The sequence below is a fragment of the Canis lupus genome, chromosome 36, assembly GCF_011100685.1.
Source record: "Canis lupus familiaris isolate Mischka breed German Shepherd chromosome 36, alternate assembly UU_Cfam_GSD_1.0, whole genome shotgun sequence".
In the NCBI taxonomy this organism is placed as follows: Eukaryota; Metazoa; Chordata; class Mammalia; order Carnivora; family Canidae; genus Canis; species Canis lupus.
The window spans coordinates 29,430,466-29,447,797 of NC_049257.1; the positions used below are offsets into that span (position 1 = coordinate 29,430,466).

A 17,332-nucleotide genomic window follows, 5' to 3' on the forward strand; every position below is an offset into this window, starting at 1 on the left:
CACAACGTTCTGAATGCTGTGCAAAGAGAAAGCAGCCAGAGGAATATTTTCTGGCAAAGTCCAGCTCCACATGTTGTTGCTGACCATGGGAAACAGATTTTGGCCAAAACAAATGCTAAGATTATTCCAGGAACTTTCTGGCACACCTGGAGTTTTTTTTTTTTTTTTTTTTTTTTTTTTTTTTTTTTTTAATTAACTAGTCTCTACTGAAATGGCTTTCCAGGTCTAGGCTACTTTGGGGTACAATTTTAAAGTGAATTGATGTAATTCTAGACCTTTATAAGGAGTTTCAGAATATGCTCAAGGTCTCAGGGAGAAATAGTGGTGGAGTTGTCATATATACTGGCTTTGGCCTTTGTAAGCAAAATCTTTTTTTTTTTTTTTTGCTTATTCAAATATGATTTATACTTAATAAAAAGTGACTTTTTTATGTGTACAGTTCAATAAATTTTGACAAATTTATATAGTAGTTTAACACCACAATCAAGATAGAAAAGATTTCCATTATCTGAAAAATCTCTTTCATGTTTCTTTGTGGGCAATCCCTTTTCCCACTTTTGGAGACCACTGATCTGATTTCTGTCCCTATAGTTTTGTCTTTTTTGGGATGTCATAAAATCAAGCCTATAGTATGTGGTCTTTTGAATCTGGCATAATGCTTTCACTTAGCATAAGGCTTTTAAGATCTATCCATGTCATTGCATGTATCAGTTTATTCCTTTTTTTATTTTTTCCCTCTGAGATTAGCCTCCTTTTAATGCTAATGGGATCACTAATTTGTGCAGACTCAAAGTGCTCTGGACCAACCATTTGTGGTCTGGCATTCACATTTTCCTTAGCCAAGTGGTACCTTTCCCGTAACCCTGCACGCCCAGTGATGGTCAGATGACACTCTGTAAAAAAAAAAAAAAAAAAAAAGATGACACTCTGTAGACAATTGAGAAGAAAGGGGAAATCTGTTGGAGAACGTTTAGGAAAGATTTAATCCACACTGTGATAACAAAAAAGAGGGAGGATCACAAATTCATTATATTCTAGGTTCCACTGTGTGCTTCCTACCCCTTCCAGATTCCATGATATCTGGAACTACAGAACCCATATTGCAAGCCTGAAGGAAAGGCCGAAAGGCCTGTAGAGACAGGATTCCAGGACCCTGTCATTTTTAGCTTGTCAACAAACCTTTAAACTGCCCATCTTCAGATTTCTTAGTCGGCATGACGGCTGAATGTGCTTGTTATTTATACCATTTTATCATGTCATTTGTAGTCAATGACATTCCCTGTTAAGAAAGTGTCATCCAGTCTAGAAACCAGTTTGGGTTGGAATTGGAACTCAGTTTTAGAATTCTGTGATTCTGATTATTATGGTCAGAAAAATTTCCACTACTCCTTTCTATAGTAATTCCCTGTTGTACATCAAATGGGTTGGCACCTAAACATTTTCCTGGAAAACCCCAACCCATCAGTTCACTTAAACAATGATGATGCTACACCATTATGATTTGCCTTGGAATCCACTTAGTAGGCTTGCTCCAGTATTTTCTGGACTGGTTGCAAAACTGGGAAAACTATATTGTTCACTGATTATGATACTGCAATTTTTTTCTGGAGTAAATTTTTTTTTCATGAGAGACACAGAGAGGCAGAGACACAAGCAGAGGGAGAAGCAGGCTCCCTGTGAAGGAGCTCGATGTGGGACTCGATCCTAGGACCCCGGGGTCACGACCTGGGCTGAAGGCAGATGCTCAACCACTGAGCCACCCAGGCATCCCTAGAGTAAAATTTAAGCATGATTTGTTCAGATCAATCTCTAGAAAAGAAGAGAGAATTAACCAGAAAATCTAATGATCCTTGATAGGAATGTATTGGCCATGCTATCCATTACTGTAGACTCATAATGGTTGCTCAACTGGTCCACTTTATTATATTACATTAATCTTAAAAAATAGAACATATTTATTTTGAAGAACTAAAGGAACACAAATTAATGTCTTTAAAACAAAATAGAAAACAAATGAAAATTATTTCTGTAGGTAGGCCCCACATTTTAATCTGGGGTCTGTCAAATACATGCTATTATTACTTACTATTAAGTATTTAGATCAAAGTTATTCCAAACTAACATCTTTATAATTTTACAGTCACTTACCAGGAAATCCTGTCCTGAAAGAATTGTTCTCTCTGCCATTAATGAAGGGATGTGCCCGCTGGGAATAGCCCCAGAGGGCAATCAGCCCTGCGAAATATTGGAATAAGATAATATAAAACTCATAAATATTTTTGTTAATAAACTATTTTTGTCCCAATAAGGTTAGAAGATAATGTTAGATTTAAGACTATTTTATGTCAAACACTTTAGCAAAGATGGCCAAAGTTTCTGACTGATAGAAGTACTATATTTAACTATGCCCCCCCAATACACTCGAAAGATGTTAAAATGAATTATTCTTTTTATATAAGATATTTCATTGAATTATTTATTGAATTAGTGCTAAGAATAAGAAAGTAGGCTATGTTTGGAACTGAATAATAAACTCCATATGCCTTCATCAATATTTCATAAAATAATTCTGCAAAGTTAGTAGATAAGAAATGATTTTGTGGCTTTATTAGCTCTTCAACCAGTCTCAGGTATAAACATTTTCCTTTTTTTCCCAACGCATATGGAATACTCTTTCTTGAGAATACTTACCCAAATCTTTGTCTACAGAATTCTGGAGAAATATAGCAAATTTACATTACTTTATATTATCTAAAGGATCTACTTTGAATTGTCTCGAGATTTCTTAGAGTTGTAAATTTTGGAACTGAAGAGGTTTTAGAGATCATCTGTTTATGCTGTTCCAAGTGTCCTGATTTACTCACTGATATATATGTTTTTTGAGTTGGAGCAAAAAGGGTAAACTAACAGAAGGAGTTCTAGGATTTCCTCATTCTCTATTGTCCATCCAATTTATGGCACAGTCCCTAGAAGGGTGAGCGGCTGTCTGCCACAGATGCATGGGGATAGAGTCTGAGAAACGTTGTTCTATGTAGATGATATCCTACAGTTGAGAAAACCAGTGATCAGAGAGGTACAATAAACTACTTAGCACAAAACAGCTATTTTGACACATAAGATACAAGAAAAAGTCCTCAAGTAGAAGTCAGTCCCCTTTGGTCTAGGCCTGTATGTGCCACCACTGTGTTGGGAACAGCAGCAGACAAATGACTGTACCTGTGAACAGTAACTTACCGAGAGTATGTAATTTATAGGTTGGGGCCACGGGGTCCAGGACAGGTCCTCTGTGTGAAGCTGGCGTGTTCACAACTTCTGGACGGTGCTACCCTCCGAGTCGCAAAATCCTGGCTACGGGCAACAGTTCTTTAAACCACGGAGGGCAGTCGACCCAGTATCAGCTATATTGTTGTTTGTGTTGCGTTCTCAAATAAGATGAGGAACCACCTGGGGAGAAGGACCAGGGGGTGGTGCTTATAGAGGCTGGGCTGCAGCCACGATGAGCCTGAGTGACTTGGCGGAGACAAAGAAGCAAAGATAATAATTTGACAGCTTACACGGATGCAGTACTTACTACATACTACAAATATTAGCCTAAGAATTTTATATCTCTAATGTCATCATATCCTTATCAGAAAGGTATTTTTTTTAAAAAAATATTTATTTATTTGACAGAGAGAGAGAGCATGAGCACAAGCAGGGGGAGTGACAGAGGGAGCAGGGAGCCCAGCACCCTGGGACTGTGACCTGGGCAGAAGGCAGACGCTTAACCTGCTGAGCCACCTGGGTGCCCCAGAGAGGCATTTTTTTGTCTCCCCTACTTTTTTTTTGATGGGGAAGATAAGGCTTAAATATAGGAAGTGGTTTATTCGGAGTAATACAGCTAGCAAATGGCAGAACAAGATTCTAGGCTTAGGTAGTCTGACTCAGGGCCTACACTCCTAAGCAGTGACAGAAGCAGAAATATGGAGAGCAGCCTGGTATTAATAATTTTCTGGTTTCTGAATCTGGTTTTCTTCATGCTTTGTGATTCTGTGAGATTCTTTGTATACCTCCTTCTCCACCTTTTTACGTGAGCTATTTGCTCCTTAACAACAAAGAAGCTTTTCCTAGTTGTTGGGAAATTGGGAATTGAGGGTAGGGACTGTACAGAGGTTTACCAACAGGCTCCCGGAGCTATTGACGACATAGCATGCACAACAGCAGACGAGGTAGTAACACGGCCACCTCTACCGGACGTCAGAAATACAGATTTCAGAAACAAGGCGGAGATGGATAGAATGACCCAAAGAGAAATCACCTGATGTTGAAAACCTAGAAATTCTGAGAATGGATGTGTGCTGGAGTCAGGCTCAGGATTTTAAACTGTTCTGGAATCAAAGAGCTGGGGAGTGGAGTGCTGTGTCAGCTGTATGGGGTTTTTAATTGAAAAAAAAAAAAAAAAAAAGAGGGCCGTGCTATTATCTGACATTTGTTAAGATGATCAAAATTTGTTGTAGATATTACATGACACAGAGAGAATCACAACTTACCCGAGTAACTCTTAAGAAAAAATGGACATGTTGACACAAATAGTCCTTGAATTACATCCTTAGATTACAACCCTATCAAGTAGAGTGACTTTGCGTGCTATGCAAGTAGAATACTTTTTTTTTTTTTTTTTACTCCTTAAAAATTTTAAGTGTTCAGGACAGTATTACTAACTATAAGCACAAAGACCTTGTGCAGAAGATCTCTAGAATCCTTTTATCTTGTGTAATGGTGACTTCGGGTGCACCGAATGTCAACTCCACATTTCTCCTTTCCCTCAGCTCCTGACAACCATCATTCTACTTTCTGCTCTGATGAGTTTGACTGCTTTAGATACGTCATATAGGTGAACTGATGTAGTGTTTGTTCTACTATGACTGATTTATTTTACTGGGCATAATGTCCTTAAGGTTAATCCATTTTGTAGCATGTGACATAATTTTTTATGGGTGCATAATACTCCATATCATGTATAAACCACATTTTATTTACCTATTCATCTGTTGATGAGCATTTAGGTTGCTTCTACCTCTTAGCTTTTGTGAGCAAAGGTGTAATGAACATGAAAGTACAGATGCTTCCTTCTGATCATGATTTCGATTCTTTTGGGTAAATACTGAGAAGTAGGATTTCTGGATCATACGGTAATTCCATTTTTAACTTTTTGAGGAACTTCCATATTGTCTGAGTAGTGGCTGCACCATTTTTCATTCCCACCAAGGTTGCACAAGTGTTTCAGTCTCTCTACATCTTTATCAACAAGTGTTTTTTCTATTTTCTGGGTTTTATAGTTTCATGTCTCATGTTTAAGGCTTTAAACCATTTGGAGTTGATTTCTGTGTAGTAAGATAAGAATCTAATTTCATTCTTTTGCCTGTGGATATCCAGTTTTCCCAACACCATTTGTTGAAGACTCTATCTTTTCCCCATTGTGTATTCTAGGTACTTATGCAGAAGATCAGTTGAGGTATGGATTTATTTCTAGGCTCTTTTTTATGTTTTGTTTCATTGGTCATATATTTGCCTCCATGAGCCAGGTTGTCTCTGTTGGAATGTCTCAACTCTGTTGCGGGAGGGCAAAAACCACCATAGGTATCTAGAAACAAATGATTATGGCTCTTTTTCAATAAAACGCTGTTATGGACACTGAAATTCAAATTCATACAATTTTCATGTGTCACCAATCATTATTCTTTTGATTTATTGTCAGCCACTCAAACATGTAAAAACTCTGCTTAGTCCACAGGCCATACAAAAGGATGCAGTAGGCAGGATTTGGCCTGCGAAGCATGATTTGCTAGCTTTTACTTTAGAGCAGTACCATCCAATAGAAATATAACATAAGCCATGGATGTGATTTTAATTTTCTAAAAGAATGTTTTAAAAAATGAAGAAGGATGAAATGAGTCTACGGCCATACCACCCTGAATGCACCCGATCTCGTCTGAAGAAGGATGAAATGAGTAAAAATTTTCCTTAACTCAGTATCTTAGAATATTCAGTTCAACATATAATCACTATTAAAAACTTACTATGATACTTTCTTATTTATTTTATTTTATTTATTTATTTATTTTACTTTCTTTAAAAAAATACCGGACTAGGCTGTTTGATCACTGTAGCTCCATAGTAGGTTTTGAAATAATGAAGTATGAGGCATCCAGTTTTATTCTTTCTCAAGATTATGTTTTTTTAGAGTCTTTTGTGGTTCCATATGATTTTAGGATTACTTTTTCTATTTCTGGAAAAATGCCATTGATGTTTTGAAAGGGATTGCACTGCTTCTATAGATTGCCTTGGGTAATATAGTCATTTTAACATCGTTATGTCGTCTAATCCATGAACATGGGATCTCTATTTACTTATGTCTCCTTTGACTTCTTTCAGCAATGCTTTGTAGTTTTCAGGATACAAGTCTTTCACTTCCTTGGTAAGTTTATTCCTAAATATTTTATTTTTTTTCATACTGTTGTGAACAGTATTGTTTTCTTAATTTTCTTTCAGACGGCTTATTGTCAGGGTGCAGAAACACAACTAATTTTGGTATGTTGATTTTGTACCTTGCAGCTTTATTGCATTTGCTTATTGGGTCTAACAGTTTTCTTGTGTATGTGAAAGTGGAGGTGGGGAGGGGGCCAGAAGATGTGAATGTGTGACCGTCAGTATGCCACCTGGTTGAACCTCCTGAGAGCCTGAAGAAACTTAGTTGGGAATAAACCTGTTGCAATTTAAATGTAAGTAATATTATATATTTGTATTTTGTGAACAAGTCTAATACCATCTTGCATTAGTTCTTACCTTTTAAGCACTTAATGGATTTCAGGCTCCATTTCCAATGATAGTGAGTTAATTCTTTTGGTGAAGAGCATTTGCCATAGGGGTTGCAAGAAGATAATTTATTGCCTGTTATGCTTTTCTTGGTACTTTCTTCAGTTTATCTGGGTAGGGTTTCATTGTCTAGAAGGACTGAAATTCATAGAAGTGATTTTCTGGTGCCATAACAAAAAAGATTAGCAGTGACAGTTTTCTAAAATATATGTTTCCTACCAGAGGCAGCCTTCTCAGCCCATTTCCTTTAATGATATCTGGGGAGGATCTGATAAGCTTTATTCTACTTCACAGGTTAAAGGGCATTGTCTTCCCTTTCACTCCAGCAGCCAACAACAAAGTCAGGCATATGTTATCACCATCACACAGGAAGCTGCGGGCTAGCTTGTGTTAAACAGAGCACAAATACAGGAAAAGTGTCAAGCAGGTTAAAAGCTGGTAGGGCCCTGGTAAGAGAATATTATGCTAATAATATTTCTGACAGAACTGGAGATGTGTTATTAGATTTCAGCCTTATAAAGTACTTAGAAATCCTTAAACCTCTAAAACTAGAGAGTAGCCATTTTACTTTCCTCACTCTGGAATTATGACCCATTTTTTTATTGATAGGAAAATGACAGTTAAATTAAAAATAGTTAAGTCAGGAAATGACACAATTTCTCAAAACATACAATTAGACAATTTCTTAATAACTTAAAAATTGTTTCCCTCTGCTTTGTATGATAAAAATTCTAATTCTCGTACATCAAAAGAAAGGGGATTTCCATTTTGTGGCTAAAGTTTTGTCATAAATAAAGAATGCATGCCTTTTGGAAACTAAAGAACTCATTTCATTCATGGATTTTATGTTGTAAGTTTTAATTGGGGGATGAATCTGGCTTTAAAGAGTCGTCGTGGACATATTCTAGTCATATCTACCAATGTAGTTTTGTGTATCACATTGGATTTGTTAATGGTGGATGTATTTGAGTGATACCTACCAATACCATATTAACTTCATTAAGAAAATGACCTGAAGAGTTTTGCAAAATGATTTCCAAATCCCTTCTTTTAAAAAAGATCACAAAGTGAATTATAAAAACTTTTGAAGATGAAACAATAATAATAATCTATAGTATTAAACTTTGACATAGCCTCTATCAGCGTTTTGATTCATTTTCTCTCCATGTATATTTTTCAGTACATTTTTAAGATTGCAGTCAAATGTGTATACACACATACATACATACAAATGCATTTACATATTTGTAATTCTGTTTGACTTTTTCTTATAAATCAATATTACATCATACATTTTCACATTTTTTTGTATTCTTTATAATCTTCCGTTTAAATGGCTGCATAAGGTTTCATGATTAAACAAGCCATAATTTATTTATTCAGTGAACATTTGCATGGGATACACAAATATCTTAGTTGGACTCTTTCAAATCTCTGGTTGCTCTAGGGACAGTGTCTCCCTATATCTTATATCTTCTTATCTACATGACCAGGAAGACCCATATCATGTGGATCAACTGTTGGGTTTAATGGACCAGTTATAATGCACATGTCCTTAGAATAAAGTGTTAAATATTAAAACATTAAGTTAATTGTCTCCAGGGGTGTTGCATAGGAAGGGTCATGGTTCCGTACAAATGTAGGAGCCATTTCTACTTTGGATTCAAGCAGAAAAAGGTTGTAGACTGCTAAAGAGGCTTAAAATATCTATCATCCTTTAAGCTGGTCCCCTGCCAAAGTACAGACAGAGAAAACTCATGTTTGAGACAAAATTGGGGTTAATAAGTAAAAATAATCCCCCCCAAGTGTCTTAAAGTATGTTTTTTGTTTGGATGTCTTACAAGCCACACTAAGGCATATGTGATCTCTATATACCTATTTGTGTTGGAAAACTATGCTGGTTGTGCACTTTGCTTTTCAGACCCCAGGAAAATACCAATAGTCATACATTGATTGTCTTCTCTGGCTATTGCTTGTGAAGAACCAAGTACCAAAGTCCTAAAGCACATTGCACTTTAGGTACTTGCCATCATGCCCTGAAACATTACTATAGGGCCTCTGATACTAAAGGAAATTTTATTATTGCTTCATACTTTATTTTTCCCTAAATTTTGCTTCTTTTTGTTCTCCCCTCGCCATTCTTTTTATTTAAGGGGATGGACTTGACGACCAGATTTTTAAGAAATCAAATATACTGAAGCAGTTGACTATTTTTTGCCTTAGAGGATATATCATGGAATACAGGGTTATTTTTACCTTCATGGAATAACGAAGGTAATAATGCTTTTTTAATAATTATATTTATCTTTAATGTTGTGTTGACTTTGTCAGGTTTTTACCATTGGAAAATTCCATTTTTCTTATTTATGGCCATGATTCCACATAGTTTACCATTGGATGAGTATCTTTCATTTTTTTCACAAGGTATTGTTTTTGATAAACTGCCATATATATATATATATATATATAATATATAAAATATATAAAAATATCTAATTATATATAAATATAAAGAAGCCTACTAACACAGCTTGATCAAAAACCAAACTCTGAATTATTTTTATTTGGGAAAATTACACATGGAAATATCAAAAGATAGACAGCATTATTTAGCTAGTTTAATTTTGTGCTGGGCTGATGCTGGACACAGCAACAAAGAGAAGAAGAGTCTTTCTCTGCTGCAGCCCAGATGTTACGAGGCTGTTCAACTTGGGTTTAACTGACCCAGGAGAATCAATTGGCTGCTAGAGAGGCCCTGCTTCTGGCTTGGTGGAGATCAAGGAAAGCCCTTTCAGCATGTCTAAGAGCCAGGTCCAGGGTGTCTCAGGGAAACTAGGGAGCACTTTGGCAAAAATCTCCTGACTTGTGCAATCTCTGACTCTGTTTTTTTCCAACTTTTCCCTGTGAAGATCACATGCTTAAATTGGGCCATGCAGCTGTGTGTGGGTGGAGTGCTTATACTCAGAGCTCTAGGTCTGATGGTGACAGTCAATAGTATACTATTTCTTCCCCTGCCCCCGTCCTGAGAAACTTCAAAAATAATTCCTTGAGGTTAGTAGTTGGTAACTTGATCTGTTCACCCTAAATGTTAAAGCCTTTTCTTGGTCTTACACACGTGTAGTTTGTGGCTATCAGGCAGTTTGCCAAGGTTTCATTTGTTTTTAGAAATCTAATGACAAAAAAAAAAAAATCTAATGACAAATGTTGTATCAATAGTTTTCTTTCAAGCCTCCAACTTAGTTGTCAGTTCAAAAAAAGTCTCCATTTCTGCAATATTAATTTTTAAATTTAGTTTTACAGATAACCTATTAGACTGCTGATTATTGTACTTGTAAAAAAAAAAACCCTCACTTATTCCTTGTTTAAAAAATATACTTTGAAGCCCTCCTAATAATCCTTGCCACTAACTTTCTTTGAGTCATGGAGTAGTTGTTTCAGTACTTAAGGGACCTGGTTCTGAGGACAAGGTTAATCTTGCAAGTTCAAAGAACAATTTGTAAGAGAGTAGCTATCATTGTCCCCAGGAACATTATTCTGTGCCCTCTTGGATCTAAAGACATTATGTTTTATTATCACTGTCTACTAGCTGCCTTCTTCTCCTCCCCTTCCTCCTCTTCCTCCCCCTCCCAGTAAAGGAAGACACTTGACAATCAGATTAAAATTTTCACATGCAATGATGTTATTGGGTTTCTAAGGTTTTTTTTTTTTTTTTTTTTTTGCCAGGAAGAGTAGAATATAGCAATTCTTATTGCTATAAGTATTCTTTTGAGTATTCTTATACTCAAAAACGTAACAGGAACATCGATGACATTTATGAAGCTATTGTGGTAGATATGATTTAATCTAATAGAATTCTGATTTTATAACTATGAGTCAAGCATTGGGAGAGTGACATCACCAAGATGGTGCTATAGGTCATTCCTGACTTTGCTGCCCACCCCCGACACGAAAAGAACAATTAATAAGTATTCATGCACAGGACACCATTGGAGGATCTCAGGACATGGGGGAGAGGCAGAAGCGTCCCCTGCACCACAGACACCAAGACAGATTGCATTAAGAGGGTGAGAGAAGTGCGCATGGACCACATTGCCCTCTCCAGACAGCAGAGCACCACTCAGAGTTCTCCCCTTGCTCCCCATCCCTCCAGTGGAAAAGAAAACCCAGTGGGGACAACCAGCATCCCTTAGTCATTTTATGGGAGTCCCTACTCGGATACACCAGAGGGATTGCAGGGAAATCTATGGGTCTCAACCAGTGAGAACCTGACTATGATGGAGAAGAGGGAGGGACCAGTACACGCGTACTTGTGACCAGTACATGGATCTTGGCAGGACCAAGCCCAGGCAGGGCCCAAGTACTGATCCCAACCTGTGGTTTTGCTCATCTGCAGAACCAAGCTGGGGGTGCTGATCAGGAAGTTTAGATCGACCTCATTGGATTCTTAAATGAGCATTTTTTCTGGCTCTACAGCTTGATTTGCCGATACCTAGGCAAGCAGCTGAGACACAGCCCTGCCCACCGTGGCTCCTGGGGCCCCATCTGACCAGAAGGGCTTGTGAAAACATCTGGAAGCTGTGGCCAAGCAGTGCTCACCTAGAGGGAGAGGCAGGAGGGCTGAGATGATCAGCCCCAGAGTAAAGCCAGCCCTGTGTTGAGAGTCCCGGTGCTTTGTACTCACAGCCAAGCATTAGGTAGTCTTCTAGCAATTCATATTCTGTTTAAATATTCTTGTACTGATAAATGGAAAAACACAATTATGTTCTCAGAATGGGGCTTAAAGATTTATTTTATTAGTGATAGGTCTTCTCCTTTGAAACTGTGTGTGTAATTTAAGATAACGTTTCATTTTCCATAAACTTATTCAAGTCAAACCAAAAGGGAACAGATAGGAAGACTCATCCAAATTGATTTACTTTTTGACTTTTAGAGAATTGATGAACATTTGTGTGCATTTGGGAAATAAAATTTACCAAACACATTTATTTTCATTTGTTCATTAAGCCTTTAATAGCATTTTTAAACAAATATTTATTGATTACTAATTAATGCCAGACACCAGGATGCTTCAAAGAGCTAATAGTATTTTGAAGGTGCTCACCTTATTCTCACAACCATTTGAGATATATAAATATTCTCTGTAGCAAGACTGATATTAGAGTTATAAGTGAATGAAAATTGTTGGATATTAGCAAAAATGCTTTTAATTTAGGTTTTCTGTCAATTAACCATGTTGTTCATATTCTAAAAGTAGCTATAAAGTAGGTGAGAAGTTATTATATTTACTGAAAGGAGAGAAAAGACAGTAGGAAAGAAAGAAGGAAAAATACATGCGAGCATTTGTTGGGTATCTATTATAGACAAGGTGCTTTACAGATGTTTTATTCAATTCTCCCCACAGCTCTTAAAAGTATACATTATTTACATTTACAGATGAGAAACCGAAGCTGAGTATTATTTAAGGAACTTGCCTAAAGTCACAAAATTGGAATTTGTTGGAATCAGAGAGTGAGTCTCACATATTCTTATTATAAATCTTGTGACCCTCCCCCCCCATAGACTTTTCTTTTAGGATCTCTCTGTATTAAATGCAAATGCAACAGAAAATGATAAAGGATAGAAGGGGAGTAATATTAGCATCATAGTGGCAAGATGTTCCTCCTTTTTGTCTTCCCCTTTTAACAACAAACAAAAGATCTGTCCACATACAGAGGTATCTTGGGAGTTGTGGGATCCAGTATCATATGCCAGGGGATTTGGATTAAGTGTTGCCCACATGTGCATCTGGTAATAGGCAGACAGACCTCAGTGTTGGCTATGGAACCAGCAGTGCCTGAGAAGTTGCCTCAACTTTTCTCATTCCAGGGAACAAACCTGGAGATTCTGACCTGGGGCAGATATCCACAGGCCAGATAGCATTTGCAAGAGTCTCCCCAAGGGAAGATGGTAAGGAGAATTTTTCCTGCACTGTCCCTCCCTACCCCCAAGCCAACTCTGCCTTGGGCTGAGGTGTCCAGCCAATGGTGACCTTTCCCTTGGGGAGAAAGGATAGTGGTAAGTGAGGGGCTGGTTACCCTCATTAAGTGGGATATGGCTGAAAAAGATCCTGAAAAAGATCCTTCCAGAATCACTCAGTACTAGGTGGGACCTCCATGACTGGGGCAAGGGAGGAGATCAGGAAAGAGGCAAATAGGAATAACAAAAAGAAGGGGTCATGGTTCCTGTTGACTGCATCAAGTTTCCACATGAGTCTTTGAGAGTTCCTCACCTGAGGATCTCTCCACCAGGTCCAAAGCACCTCCAACTCCCTGGTGCTAAATTCACACCTTCCTCCGCTCTATGGCTGGCTTCCTGTGTGTGCTCCTGAGTGTAATGGCAAAACCAAGTCCAGTAAATGGAGTGCAATTAGAAAAAAAAAAAAAAAAGAACAACATCTGTGGGTAATGGAGAAACCACAAACATAAGCTATAGCACAACCTTTTGGAAAAACCAAAATGCAGAGAAACACCCAAATATTACAGCACCAATTGATAGTGTATCTAATCTGAAGGCAATTAGTAAAGATATGAGGAAGTGTCTGATGTTTGTCAATGCAAAAGCAATAACACAAAACTACAGGAAACACACAAAAAATCAAAGAAACATTATTCTTTGTTATTCTTTTGTTATTACAAAAAGATAACACTAATTCTCCTATAACTGAACCCAAAGGCACAGAAGTTTGAGAACTCACTGATAAAGAAATCAAAATAGCTGTTTTAAAGAAATTCAGTGAGCTATAAAAAAACTCAGAAGATCAATTCAATGAAATCAGAAAAAAATATGAATGAAATTAGATGTTTACCAAAGAGATAGAAATCATAAAGAAAAAATATTTGGAGCTGAAGAATTCAATGGATGAAAAATAATTCAGAATAGAACAAAAGGAAGACAGAATAAGTAAGCTAGAGGATAGGAAATTTGAAAAAAGTTGGGCAGAACAAAGAAAAATAAATAATGAAAAAGACCAAGGAAAGTGTATGGGTTGTATAGGACTCTATTAAAAAATTAGAATATTAGGGTTCCAGAAGTGGAAGTGAGGAAGTAAGGGTCAGAAAGTTTATTTAAGGAAATAATAGTTGAGAATGTCCCAAACCTGAAAAAGAGACTTGGACATCCAAGTTCACAAAGTTAACAGATCATCCTATTAACCTCAATTCAAAAAACCTCCAGGACACAAAAAAATGAAACTGTCAAAAATCAGAGTTAAGGAGAATATCTTAATAGCAGCTGGAGGAAAGAAATATTGAAACTTAGAATCCCCCATTAGGCTCCCTGCAGATTACACAGTAGAAATCCTGCACGCTGGAGGAGAGTGGAATGACCTGTTCAGCACATTGAAAGAAAACAAAAATGCTAGGTAAGAACATTCTATCCAACAAAGTTATCCCTCGAATACAAATAGGAAAATAAATACTTTCCCAGACAAACGAAAGCTGAGAGAGTTTGTCGTCACTAGGGGAAGAGTATTAAAAATAATTAGAGCTACTATAATTTGTTAAATGCATAATATAAAAAGAGGTAAATAATACATCAAAAATATATAATGGGGGAGTAAAAGTATGACGCTTTTGTAGGAAATTAAAGTTTAAGCTCTCTGTTTAAAATGGACTGTTTTATCTATGAAATATTTTATGTAAACTTTATGGTAACTACAAAGCAAAGACCCAGAGTAGATTCACAAAAGATAAAAAAAGCAAACAGAGCATACCGCTAGAAAATTACCAATTTAGAAAGGCAGGCAGAAACAGACAGAAAAAGAAACAATGGTAAGACAAAACCATCAGAAAGCGATTAAGATGGTACGAGTAAGTTCCTACATACCAATAATAGCTCCAAATGAAAATAGATTGAACTCATCAGTGAAAAGGTAGAGAGTGGCTGAATGAATAAAAACAAAATCCAACTATACGCTGCCTACAAGAGAGTCACTTCACCTGTAAGTACCCACACAAACCAACAACGAAGAGATGGAAAAAGATCTTCCATGCAAATGAAACCCAAAAAAGAGCTGGAGTAGTTATATTTATATCATACAAAACAGAATTTAAGACAAAAAATAGAATAAGAGACATAAAAGGACATTATATAATGATAATGAGTTGATCCAACAAGAGGACATAACATTTGTAAATGTTGATACATCCAACATAGGAACAACTAAATATATAAAACAAACAAAAGGGAGAAGCGGGTGTTAATACTTTAACACCCCACTTTTTTTCAATGAATAGATCATCCAGACAGAAAATTAATAAGGAAACACTGGACTTAAATGACATGTTAGATCAGATGGACTTAGGCATTTATAGAACATTCCGTCCAAAAGCAGCAGAACATATTTTCTTCTCAAACACACAGGGAACCTTTTCAAGGATGGATCATATGTGAGTCCTGAAAAGAAGTCTTAATAAATTTAGGAGGATTGAAATTATTCTAAGTATCTTTCCTGACCACTGTGGTATAAACCAGAAACCGAAATTCACAAATATGTGTAGATTAAACCCGTGTTACTGAACAACCAATGGGCCAAGAAGAAATCAAACAGAAGTTAAAAAACATCTTGGGATAAGTGAAAATAGAAATATAATATGCCCAAAGTTATGGAATACAGCAAAGGTAGTTTTTTTTTTAAAAATATTTTTTATTTATTTATGATAGTCACACAGAGAGAGAGATAGAGAAGCAGAGACATAGACAGAGGGAGAAGCAGGCTCCATGCACCGGGAGCCCGACGTGGGATTCGATCCCGGGTCTCCAGGATCACGCCCCGGGCCAAAGGCAGGCGCTAAACCGCTGCGCCATCCAGGGATCCCAGCAAAGGTAGTTTTAAGAAGGAAGTTCCTAGTGATAAATGCCTACTTTAAGAGACAAATTTTTAAAATGAGCAATCTAATTTTATACCTCAAGGAACTAGGGAAAGAAAACAAAGTCCAACAGTAATACAGAGAAGGAAATAACAAAGATCAGAGCAGAAATAAATGAAATAGAGATTTAAAAGGTAACAGAAAATATCAATGAACCTAAGAGTTAGCTTTTGAAAAGATAAAGTAGACAAACCTTTAGCCAGACTCATCAAGGAAAGGAGAAAGAGGACTAAATGAAATCATAAGTGAAAGAGGAGGCATTATAAATGATGCCACAGAGAGGGCGCCCAATGGCTCAGTCAGTGACGCATATGACTCTTGATTTCAGTTCAGGTCATGATCTCAGGGTCATGGGATCAAGTCCTGGGTCAGGCTCCATGCTGAGTGTGGGGTCTGCTGGAGGATTTTCCCTCTCCCTCCACTCTCTCTCTCTCTCTTCCCTCAAACAATAACAAAAAGACCACAAACCACAAAATAACAAATAATATCACAGAAACACAAAACACCATGAGATTACTATGGACAATTATACATGAACAAATTAGACAACAGAGAGGAAAATACATAAATTCCTAGACACACACAACCTACCAAGACTGAACCATGAAGAAACAGAGAATCTTAACAGATAATTATTAGTATGTGGGTTGAATCAGTAATCAAAAACCTTCCAACAAACACAAGTCCAGGACAAGATGGATTTACTGGTGAATTCTATGAGACACATCAACAATTAATATCAATCCTGGGATCCCTGGGTGGCGCAGTGGTTTAGCACCTGCCTTCGGCCCAGGGTGCGATCCTGGAGACCCGGGATCAAATCCCACGTCGGGCTCCCGGTGCATGGAGCCTGCTTCTCCCTCTGCCTATGTCTCTGCCTCTCTCTCTCTGTGACTATCATAAATAAATAAAAATTAAAAAAAAAAAGAATTAATATCAATCCTTCTCAACCTCTTCCAAATAGTAGAAGAGAAAGGAGCATGTCCAAACTCATTTTAGGGGGTCAGTATTACTCTGAGACCAAAACCAGACAAGGACTCTAAAAAAGAAGATTATAGGCTAATATTCTTGATGATTATAGATTTAAAAATCCTGGACAAAATATCAGCAAACAGAATTTAACAATACATCAAAAGAAACTGTGTTGGGGGCCCCATAGCTGGTGTGTTAATATGCAGACACTGACCTACTGAATGAAGGCGAACAGAAGAGGCAGGTAGCTCTCTCAGCATGTGAGCTCCCACTGTGGGGAAGTGAAAACTTCAGGGAGTCGATTCAAGGCGCAGTTTCAATAAACTCACGAAAAGGAAGAAAAGTTACAAACTATTACTGATAGATTACAGGAAAGTGTGGGAGGTGCAGTAAGGGGTGGAGGAAGGGCAGTTCTCTATGCCAGTTACACAGTAACTTAAAATGACTCTTTTCTCATCATAGAATCATATACCTTGATTAACCAGGATATATTCCAAGGATGTGAATATACCAGACTAACAAAATGAAGGATAAAAATTATGTAATCATCTCATTAGATGCAGACAAAGCATTTGATAAAACTCAAACTCCACTACGAT

General features: G+C 37.1%; 1 long non-coding RNA gene across 1 annotated transcript; it reads left to right on the forward strand.

Moving 5' to 3' along the window:
• The first annotated feature begins 6,529 nt into the window (after positions 1-6,529).
• Positions 6,530-12,812, forward strand: LOC119867802. The gene is made up of 3 exons (XR_005384522.1): positions 6,530-6,570; positions 12,289-12,363; positions 12,721-12,812. It is a non-coding gene; the product is annotated as an uncharacterized LOC119867802 (long non-coding RNA).
• The last annotated feature ends 4,520 nt before the right edge of the window (positions 12,813-17,332 follow it).